We start from the raw sequence: 8795 nt of genomic DNA, 5'->3' as shown, positions 1-8795 counted from the left end.
GAGGGGCACCTGGGGGCCTCAGTTGGTTTAGATTTCGTCTTCAGGTTCAGGTCATGATCTTGCGATTTGTGAGTTCGAGCCCCACGTTGGGCTCTGTGCTGACAGCTCAGAGCCTAGAGCCTATTTCAGATTCTGTAACTCCCTCTCTCTCTGCCCTCCCCTGCTCACGCTCTGTCTCTCTGTCTCTCAAAAGTAAATAAATGTTAAAAAAAAAAAAAAAAAGCTTTTTTAAAAAAAGGAAGGGGAAATGAAGGCTGAAATGTTAGGGAGATAGGTTTCCTACAGAGAAAGTCATTACACCGTGAGACTCAGACCTTGAGCAGCAGCTGAGGCCAAAGCACTAGATATTTGAATGCAAGGGAAATAGTCTTAGAAGGGGCCTTTTGTGAACTTTTTAGCACCGGCATTTGGTGAAGGAATTGGATGACCCTATTAATGCTCTGTCTTCACGACTGGGTCTGTGACAGCAGTAAAATCACTCTGAATCCGTTTAGAGAGTTCCATTATAAAACAGAACTCCAGAGCCCTCGTTTCCCCAGGTGGTGGGCATGCCCCGGACACAGCGAGGCTGTCGCGTAGTGATCCTATTGGTGGGATCTGGGCACGGTTGAGACAGCCATGTTTTCTGCACCCCAAAGCCAGACATGTAAATGGCAGATGATTTAAATGATTTTTTGCTATCTCCTTTTGAAAAAATCTAGAACAGGAATAGATCATCACGCTTACTGAAAAGAAAGAGGTGCCTGGGTGGCTCAATCGGTTAAGTGTCTGCCTCTTGATCTCAGCTTAGGTCTTGATCTCAGAGTCATGAGTTCAAGCCTCGCTTTGGACTCCATGCTGAGTGTGAAGCCTCTTAGAAAAGAAAAGAAAAAAGAAAAGAAGTGAAGCCTGAGCCATGTCATCAGCATTGACATTGGGGAGCCTAAGCGAAGGGCTGGCAAGGCAGGGAAGAGTGATACTTTCACCAGGTGTCACAGCCCAGGTGGCTGCTCCAGCCTCAATGTAGCCCAGGGAGCAAATGGGAGACAGCTGATCAAGCCTGTAAGTCCTAGAGCAATGGAAACAACAGAACGGGACCAAGTGAAAACTAAAGATTAGGCCCTCAAGAGACTATCATCCATGGGGTGCCTGGGGGGTTCAGTCAGTTAAGTGTCCAACTTCGGCTCAGATCATGATCTCATGGCTCTTGGGTTTGAGCCCCGTGTCAGCTCTATGCTGACAGCTCAGAGCCTGGAGCCTGCTTCAGATCCTGTGTCTCCCTCTCTCTCTGCCCTTCCCCTGCTCATGCTCTGTCTCTCTCTCTCTCTCTCTAAAATAAATACACATTAAAAAAAATTAAAAAGAGATTAGCATAGAAATCTGGCTGATTTCAATATGAAAATTATGTCCTGCACTTTTCCTCTTTTATGCATCTTGTGCAATCTTGTATTTTCTTATGAATGCAAATCAGCTAAATACATGGTAAAGATCCATTTATACTAAAGTGTGAATGACTACTCAAAGCCAATGGATACACTCACTTGGAAGAATAAATGTTTTTACCCAAAACAGTTGGGAAAACAGTTGAGATCATTTGAAACTGTTAGAAATAAGCCCACGGACCCAATCAAAGGAGGGACTCGGAGTCACAGAGCACAGTGAAACGAGACTTTGATCAAAGTTCTTGCAAGAGTGGGTGTCTGATGGACAGGCACATTCCAGGCAGTCACAGCAGACAATTTATCTACTAGCACGCAAGTCCCTCCCCTGGTTCCTCACTGGCTGAGTACCACAGAGCTTACAGCCTTACCCGGACGTGCCTATAACCATGTAAGGCAAAAAGTAGCCTGATTGGGGCACATGTACATTCCCTGATGTGATGCAGAGACTTTCAGTCCCTACTGCCTTGGTTCTTTGAGGCATGCTCATTGCAAAGCTCGTGAGAATAAGCCCAAGAAATAGAGAGGGGAAGAACAACCAAGAAGCAAAGTGTCTAAGGGTTTGGGACTCCATTATGGTGGTTGGGGGGAGGTTTGTACATATTTCCAATAGGTTGTAAACCTGTCGTTAATTAGAAAGAACAGCTTTTATTTGGTATTTCTGAAAATGAATAATCTCCCTTACATCTCGCAGAAACTCTCCATTAATGGTATCGATCTACTATAACCAGAGGGGAAAAAACTCAGTAAGGAGAGAAAACCCAATAGACATGGTTCAATAAGGAACAATCAGGAATAGGAGACTAGCATCAGATAAGGAAAGAGTAGAGTTCTCCATATGGACTGAGATGATTGGAAGCCAATTGGAAAGAACAGCTATAAAACAGGAAATTCAAATTATTAGAAGACTATATTTGGCATTTTCTGTTCAAAATCCTTGAAATATAGCCAATGAAAGGACAGAAAAGGGGACTGGAATTTGCTTACGGGTTTTGCAGATGACAGAATGGAATAGCTTCATCACTGCAACTCCACATGAATATAGTTGTAAAGTTCTCTTCCTAAGAGTAAAGAAATCCAACGCTCGTGGGCAACCGTCTGCTCAAATTCTGACTGTTAACACTTCTCCCTCGCCAGCAGGAAAGCAAGGGACTCAGCACTCTGGGACATCTTGTGAACTGTTTTCATCTGATAGGTGCAGCAACAGCCTTGAGATGCGCTGATGGGGGGTAGAACTTGATGGTGGATGGTGAGGATATTCCTCCTTTCGTCCTTTCCATTACCTGATAATTGTAACTTTCTTTTCACTACAGTCTGCTGGGGAGGGAGCCCTTGATTTCTCTCTGCTCTCCTGTGTGAGATAACCACGACAGGATTATGGGTCATTTTACTCGGAGTGTTTCTTAACCTCTAAATCTGAGCCATTGTCTGCCTCTACATGCAAGCCAACCTAGGCTATGATGATCTGAAGGATTTTATTTTTAATATAAATTTCCATGAGCCCTACAATAGCACCACATGGCAGGTGATGGGGATTGGAGCGGTGGGTGTTGGAGCTCATGGCCAAGGAAGAATTCTTAAAACATCTTCGGTGCAGAAAAGGTGATTTTATTAAAGCACAGGGACAGGACCCGCAGGCAGAAAGAGCTGCCCTGGGCTCGTGCAGAGCAATCGATTATATACAGAAGAGATGGGGGGTGTAAAGACAAAGGAAATTTCCAGAAGGGTTTTCATATGGTAAGGCAGACTCCCAGGGTCCTGGAGGCCTAGCTATTGTCAGACAAAAGTTGTTTTTCCCTCCAGCAAAGTCTTAACATTAAAACAGTTGGGAGTTCCCGAGGGAATGTTATACTCTGCTTGCCTTGAATATTTGTCCAAGAGCTGCAAGTTCTAAGGAAATTTAATTTTATCTACATCTACTTTTTGTCTTTGTTCCCCTCATCAGTGGGTGCTGTCATCCACATTTTCCATATAAAAACACGGAGGCTCCAAGATAGAGTTGTGCCCATGACAACCAAGAGGCCAAGCCAAATGCCCACTGGAGCCCATTGGACCCCACAGGCCCCTTGGCCACCCCTTTCGCACCCCAAAATGTTTGCTTGATGAAATTTGTTGTAAGCAGACTATTTGATCTGGAGAGCAAAATTAAAACTTCCTCTGTCTGACATCTGCCAATTCATGAACTCTTCTCTGTCTCCTTAAAAATGAGTGATGTTCATAAATGCTCATAAGGAGATTATTAGAACTTGAACATTGTCTATTGACATTGTAATAGTCCTACTTTGAGGGCTCTGGTATGCACATAAATTGGGCATGATTTTTATAGCCAGAAATAATTTACCGTATAATACACACTAGTAAATTGAAGCATGTGAGGATCCTAAATGTGTTTCACCAGGAAGGAAACCACTCAGCTGTAAGAAGGGCACAGTAGGTATAAATAAAGGCACCCACCTTTGCATCAAGATGAATCTCCATGAGCATTTTCCTTTCTTTTGTCTTCTACCCCTTGGAAGCCTTGGGAAGGGCTTTCACTTTGCTTTAATTCTCCAAGATTCACAAGCCCTTTGCTGGATGGAACGCAGTTCTCACAAAAATAAGCTTTCTGCCTATCCAGAGATACTTGGCAAGTTCTTTTTTTTTTTTTTTTTAACTTATTTTGTTTTGTTTTGTTTGAATTCTGTGCCCTTGGGAGTGGGAGAATAGGGTCTCTTTGTGTACTGCTCTCTGGTCTTTTGCTTTAGGTATTTTTGTGTTCTTTCTTCAGCAGTTTCCAACCTATGGAAATTGACTTGAATGTCAATTTCAAATCCAGAAAGAAACATTGACATGTGGCAGCAGCTTCTTTCTGGAATTCTCTCTTTCCTTAGACCAGAGTACAAAGGTGCATTATAGATTTTCTGTAGCGTGATCTTGCCTCCTTTTAAACTCTGGCAAAAACCAAGTCTCAGACCTATGGAGAAAATTCTTCAGGGCCACTAGCCCCCTTCTTTCCTTGGCAATTTATATTTAAAAAGATCTTTAAGTTTATTTATTTATTTTGAGAGACAGAGCGAGAGGGAGCAAGTAGGGGAGGGGCAGAGAGAGAGATCCCAGGCAGACTCCTCACTGTCAGCACAGACCTCCATGCCGGTTCAGACTCATGAAACAGCGAGATCATGACCTGAGCCAAAACCAAGAGCTTAACCAACTGAGCCACCAGATGCTCTGGAAATTTATACTTTAAAGAAATGTTCCTGATCATAGCATAGGTTGGCTCAGATTTAGAGGTGGAGAAACACACCGAGTAAAATAACCCACAATCATGTCATTCTTGTCTCGCATGGGAGAGCAGAGAGAAATCAAGGGCTCCCTCCCCAGCAGATTGTAGCAAAAGAAAGTTATAATCCTCAGTGAAATTTAAATGGTTTTCTTTGGACAGATGTTTTCCTTTATAGGAACATTAAATTATTCTTTCCTTTTTTATGTCTCTGGGATATTTTGCCTGGTTCAGTAATCTGTCATGCTGGTTATTGGGGCTGAGCTGCTGGGGAAATGGAAGAACTGTGTGCACACCACTTAAGACAGCAGTTGAAATGGAATATAGTCAAGAACATTCTACCATGAGACAGGTGGCCACAATTACCCTGCCAACGCACAGTGTGACCCCAGGGAAATCTCATTCCTCTCTGGGTTTCATTTTCCTTGTCAGAAGAATGCTGAGGTTGGATTCATCCTCCAATCCTCCACGGAGCATTTTGGCCAGGGATGAGTTGGGAAGGACACACGTTATGGTGCTCATCGGTGGCGATCTTGTATTGCATGTGCATCCGTGGTGCTACCTGCAGGCCCCTTCTTCTTTGAATGGGAGTTCTCTGTGGATTTGTTTTAACCTGCGCTATTTGGTTTGTGGCCTTTCGGGAGCCTCAACATTGTTGCAAATCAAATGAACATATTGATTGTTTCTTCCTTCAGCAGTGACATAGCTGGCATTTGTAGTACACTTTCACGTTGTAAAGAGCTTTCACATTTGGCGTCTCATTTAACCTCAGAGGCTCACTGTACCATAAGCTGGGGGATGTGTGTGTGTGTGTGTGTGTGTGTGTGTGTACAGAAAAGACACCTGCACTCCTACCTGAAAGGTCTGAGTAATAGCACCTGAAGAACCAGCTGCAAGAGCAGCTGATCATAAGTATGCAGGCAGACAGATGTCCATCCATCCATCCATCCATCCATCCATCCACTATTTATCCTTTTGTTCCTTGACAGGGGGAACCTGCTCCCTAGCATGAAGGAACATATTGGCATTTGATCTCATATACCTGTTTCTTCTTCTTTAAAATTTTTTTGTCTAGGGGCACCTGGGTGTTTCAGTCGGCTGAGTGTCTGACTCTTGATTTTGGCTTAGGTCATGATCTCACGGTTCGTGAGTTTGAGCCCCACATCAGGCTCCGTGCTGACAATATGGAGCCTGCTTGAAATTCTCTCTCTGTCCCTCCCCTGCTTGCACGCTCTCTCTCAGTCTCTCAAAACTAAATAAATAAACATTAAACACTTTCTATGAGTTATGCCTACTGCATGGAGTCTTTTAACCAGCACGACCATCATGATTCAGAGCAGCTCGTCCACAATTTGTCTCCAGCTATTTGTTTGCAGTCAAATCCTTAATTCTTGGCAACCACTGATATATTCTCTGTCCCTATAGTTTTGGTGTGGTTTTTTTTGCCTTTTCCAGAATGTCATATAAATGGAATCATACAGTGTGTGTTTTTAGGCTGGCTTTCTTCACCTGGCAGAATGCATTTGAGATTCACCGTGCTGTTCACGGATCAGCAGTTTACTGTCCTCTGTAGCTAAGGAGGTGTTCATTGTGTGCCTGTGTCACTATTTTATTGTTTTTAGTTCATTCCCCAGATGAGGGATATTTGGGTTTTTCCAGGTTTAGCAATTATGAATAAAGCTGCTTTAAACATTCAAATACACGTTTCTTTGTGTGAACATAGATTTTCATTACCTTTAGACAAATAAGTGTAGGTTTCATTTAAAAAGACATTGCCAAAGAGTTTTCCAAATCAGCCGTCCTGTTCTGCATTCTTCTCAGCAATGTATAAGAATTCCAGTTACTCTGAGTTCTCAACAGCAGTTGATATTGTGGATTTTGTGTGGTGTGGTGTGGTGTGTGTGTGTGTGTGTGTGTGTGTTTGTGTGTGTGTGTGTGGTCATGCTAATTGGTATGTAGTATTTCATTTTCATTGCAGTTTTTTTTAAGTTTATTTATTTAAGAGAGAAAGAGAAAGAGCACAAGCAAGGGAGAGACAGAGAGAAGGAGAGACAAAATCCCAAGCAGGCTCCACACAGTCAGCAAAGAGCCTGATGCAGGGCTCAAACCCACGAATGGAGAGATCATAACCTAAGCTGAGATTAAGAGTTGGACGCTTAACTGGCTGAGCCAGCCAGGAGGCCCCCCAACTTTTAAAGTCATTTTCATTGTAGTTTTGATTTGCATTTACCTAACGACTAATGATGGTGAGTGTCTCTTCCTGTACGTGTTTACCATCTGTGCATCTAATTTGGTGAAGCGATTGTTTACATTATTTACCATTCAAAAAACAAGGCTGTTTATTTTCTTATTTCTGCATTTCAAGAGTTCTTTACATACTTGGGAAATCAGTCCTTTGTCAGGTACATGATTTGCAAATATTTTCCCCACTCTGTAGCTTATCTGTTTAGGTATTCTCTTTGCAGAGTAAACTGTTCTAATTTTGACAAAGTCTACTTTTCCTATTTTTAACAATGGATTGTGCTTTTGATGTAGTATCTAAGAACTATTTCCCTAAATCCAGCTTCACAAAGATTTCTCTTACATTTTCTTCTAAAGGTTTAGAAGTTTCATCTTCCACATTTTTTTAGATTTTTAAATTTTATTTATTTACTTTTAAGAGAGAGAGTATGAGTAGGGCAGGGGCAGAGAGAGAGGGTGAGAGAATCTTTAAAACATTTTTTTAATGGTTATTCATTTTTGAGAGACAGAGCATGAGCAGGGAGGAGAGGCTCAGAGAGAGTGGGAAACACAGAATCCAAAGCAGGCTCCAGGCTCCGAGCTGTCAACACAGAGCCTGACGCAGGGCTCAAACTCACAAGCTGTGAGATCATGGCCTGAGCTTAAGTCAGAAGCTTAACTGACTGAGCCACCCAGGCACCCCAAGGATGAAAGAATCCTAAATAGGCTCCATGCCCAGTGTGAAGCCTGACACAGTGCTCGATCTCACGGCTGTGAGATCATGACCTGGGTTGAAATCATGAGTCAGAAGACGCTCAACTGACTGAGCCACCCTGGTGCTCTCATCTCCCACATTTTGATTTAGGGCCCCTTTTGAGTTAATTTTTATGTAAGGTGTGAGTATAGGGTAAGGTTCCTATTCTTTTGCACATGAGCCGTTCCCACGTCCTCTGTTGTAAACATCACCCAGGTGGGCTTTGCAGTGTAATTGCAAGCATCCTTATAAGAGGGACAGAGGAGGGTCAGAGTCTGAGAAGGAGATCAGATGACAGAAGGAGGTTGGAGTGATGTCACTGCCGGAAGGGACCATGAGCCAAGGAATGCGCATAGCCTCTAGAAGCTGGAAGAGGCCGGGTTCGGTTCTCCCTGAGAGCCGTCCAGAAGAACACAGCCCTGCTGGCATCTCCATTTTAGACCTTTGTACCCATGTTCAGACTTCTGACCGCCAGAACTGCAAGATAATACGTTTGTGTCGTTTTAGCCACCAAGTTTGTGGTAATCTTTTACAGCAACGGTAGGAAAAAAATACAGAAAGCTCCATCGAATCGTCCTTGTGCTTCCATCAAAAATCAGTTGGTTGCATTTACATGGAACTATTTCTAGACTCTACTCTGTTCCATTTTTCTGTATTTCTGTGCTTTTGCCAACCCCACACTGACACATCTTTTTCAACCTGTCCTGAATTCTCTTAATTTCCCTGCTTCCTAGCTTCAGGATATGAAAAGCTGGTCAGTGGTCATGAGAGGGGAACAAAGAGGTAAAAACCACACAATGATCCGTTTCAAGGTAGCCATCTGTGCCGAGTAACAAATCATCCCAAACCTAGTGGCCTAAAGCACCAAACATTAATTATCTCACAGTTTCTGAGGGTCGGGGATCTGGAAGCGGCTTAGCCCAAGGTGCAGGGTCTGTCTGTCATGGAGTTCCAGTCAGGCTGTCTGTCAGGGCTGTAGTCATTCCACGGCTTGACAGGGTGATGGTCTACCCCCAAGGTTACTTGTGCGGCTGTTAGCTGGCCTCAGGAGATCTCCTTCCAAGGAGACTCGCATAGTGGCTAGCACATCCCAAGTCCTTCTATGTGGGCCTCTCTCTCCACAGGCTTCTTGAGGCTCCCTATA

This window comes from Hyaena hyaena, unplaced genomic scaffold (genome assembly GCF_003009895.1).
Source record: "Hyaena hyaena isolate Hyena2069 unplaced genomic scaffold, ASM300989v1 scaffold_350, whole genome shotgun sequence".
Taxonomy (NCBI): domain Eukaryota; kingdom Metazoa; phylum Chordata; class Mammalia; order Carnivora; family Hyaenidae; genus Hyaena; species Hyaena hyaena.
Note: the sequence above shows the minus strand (reverse complement) of the source record.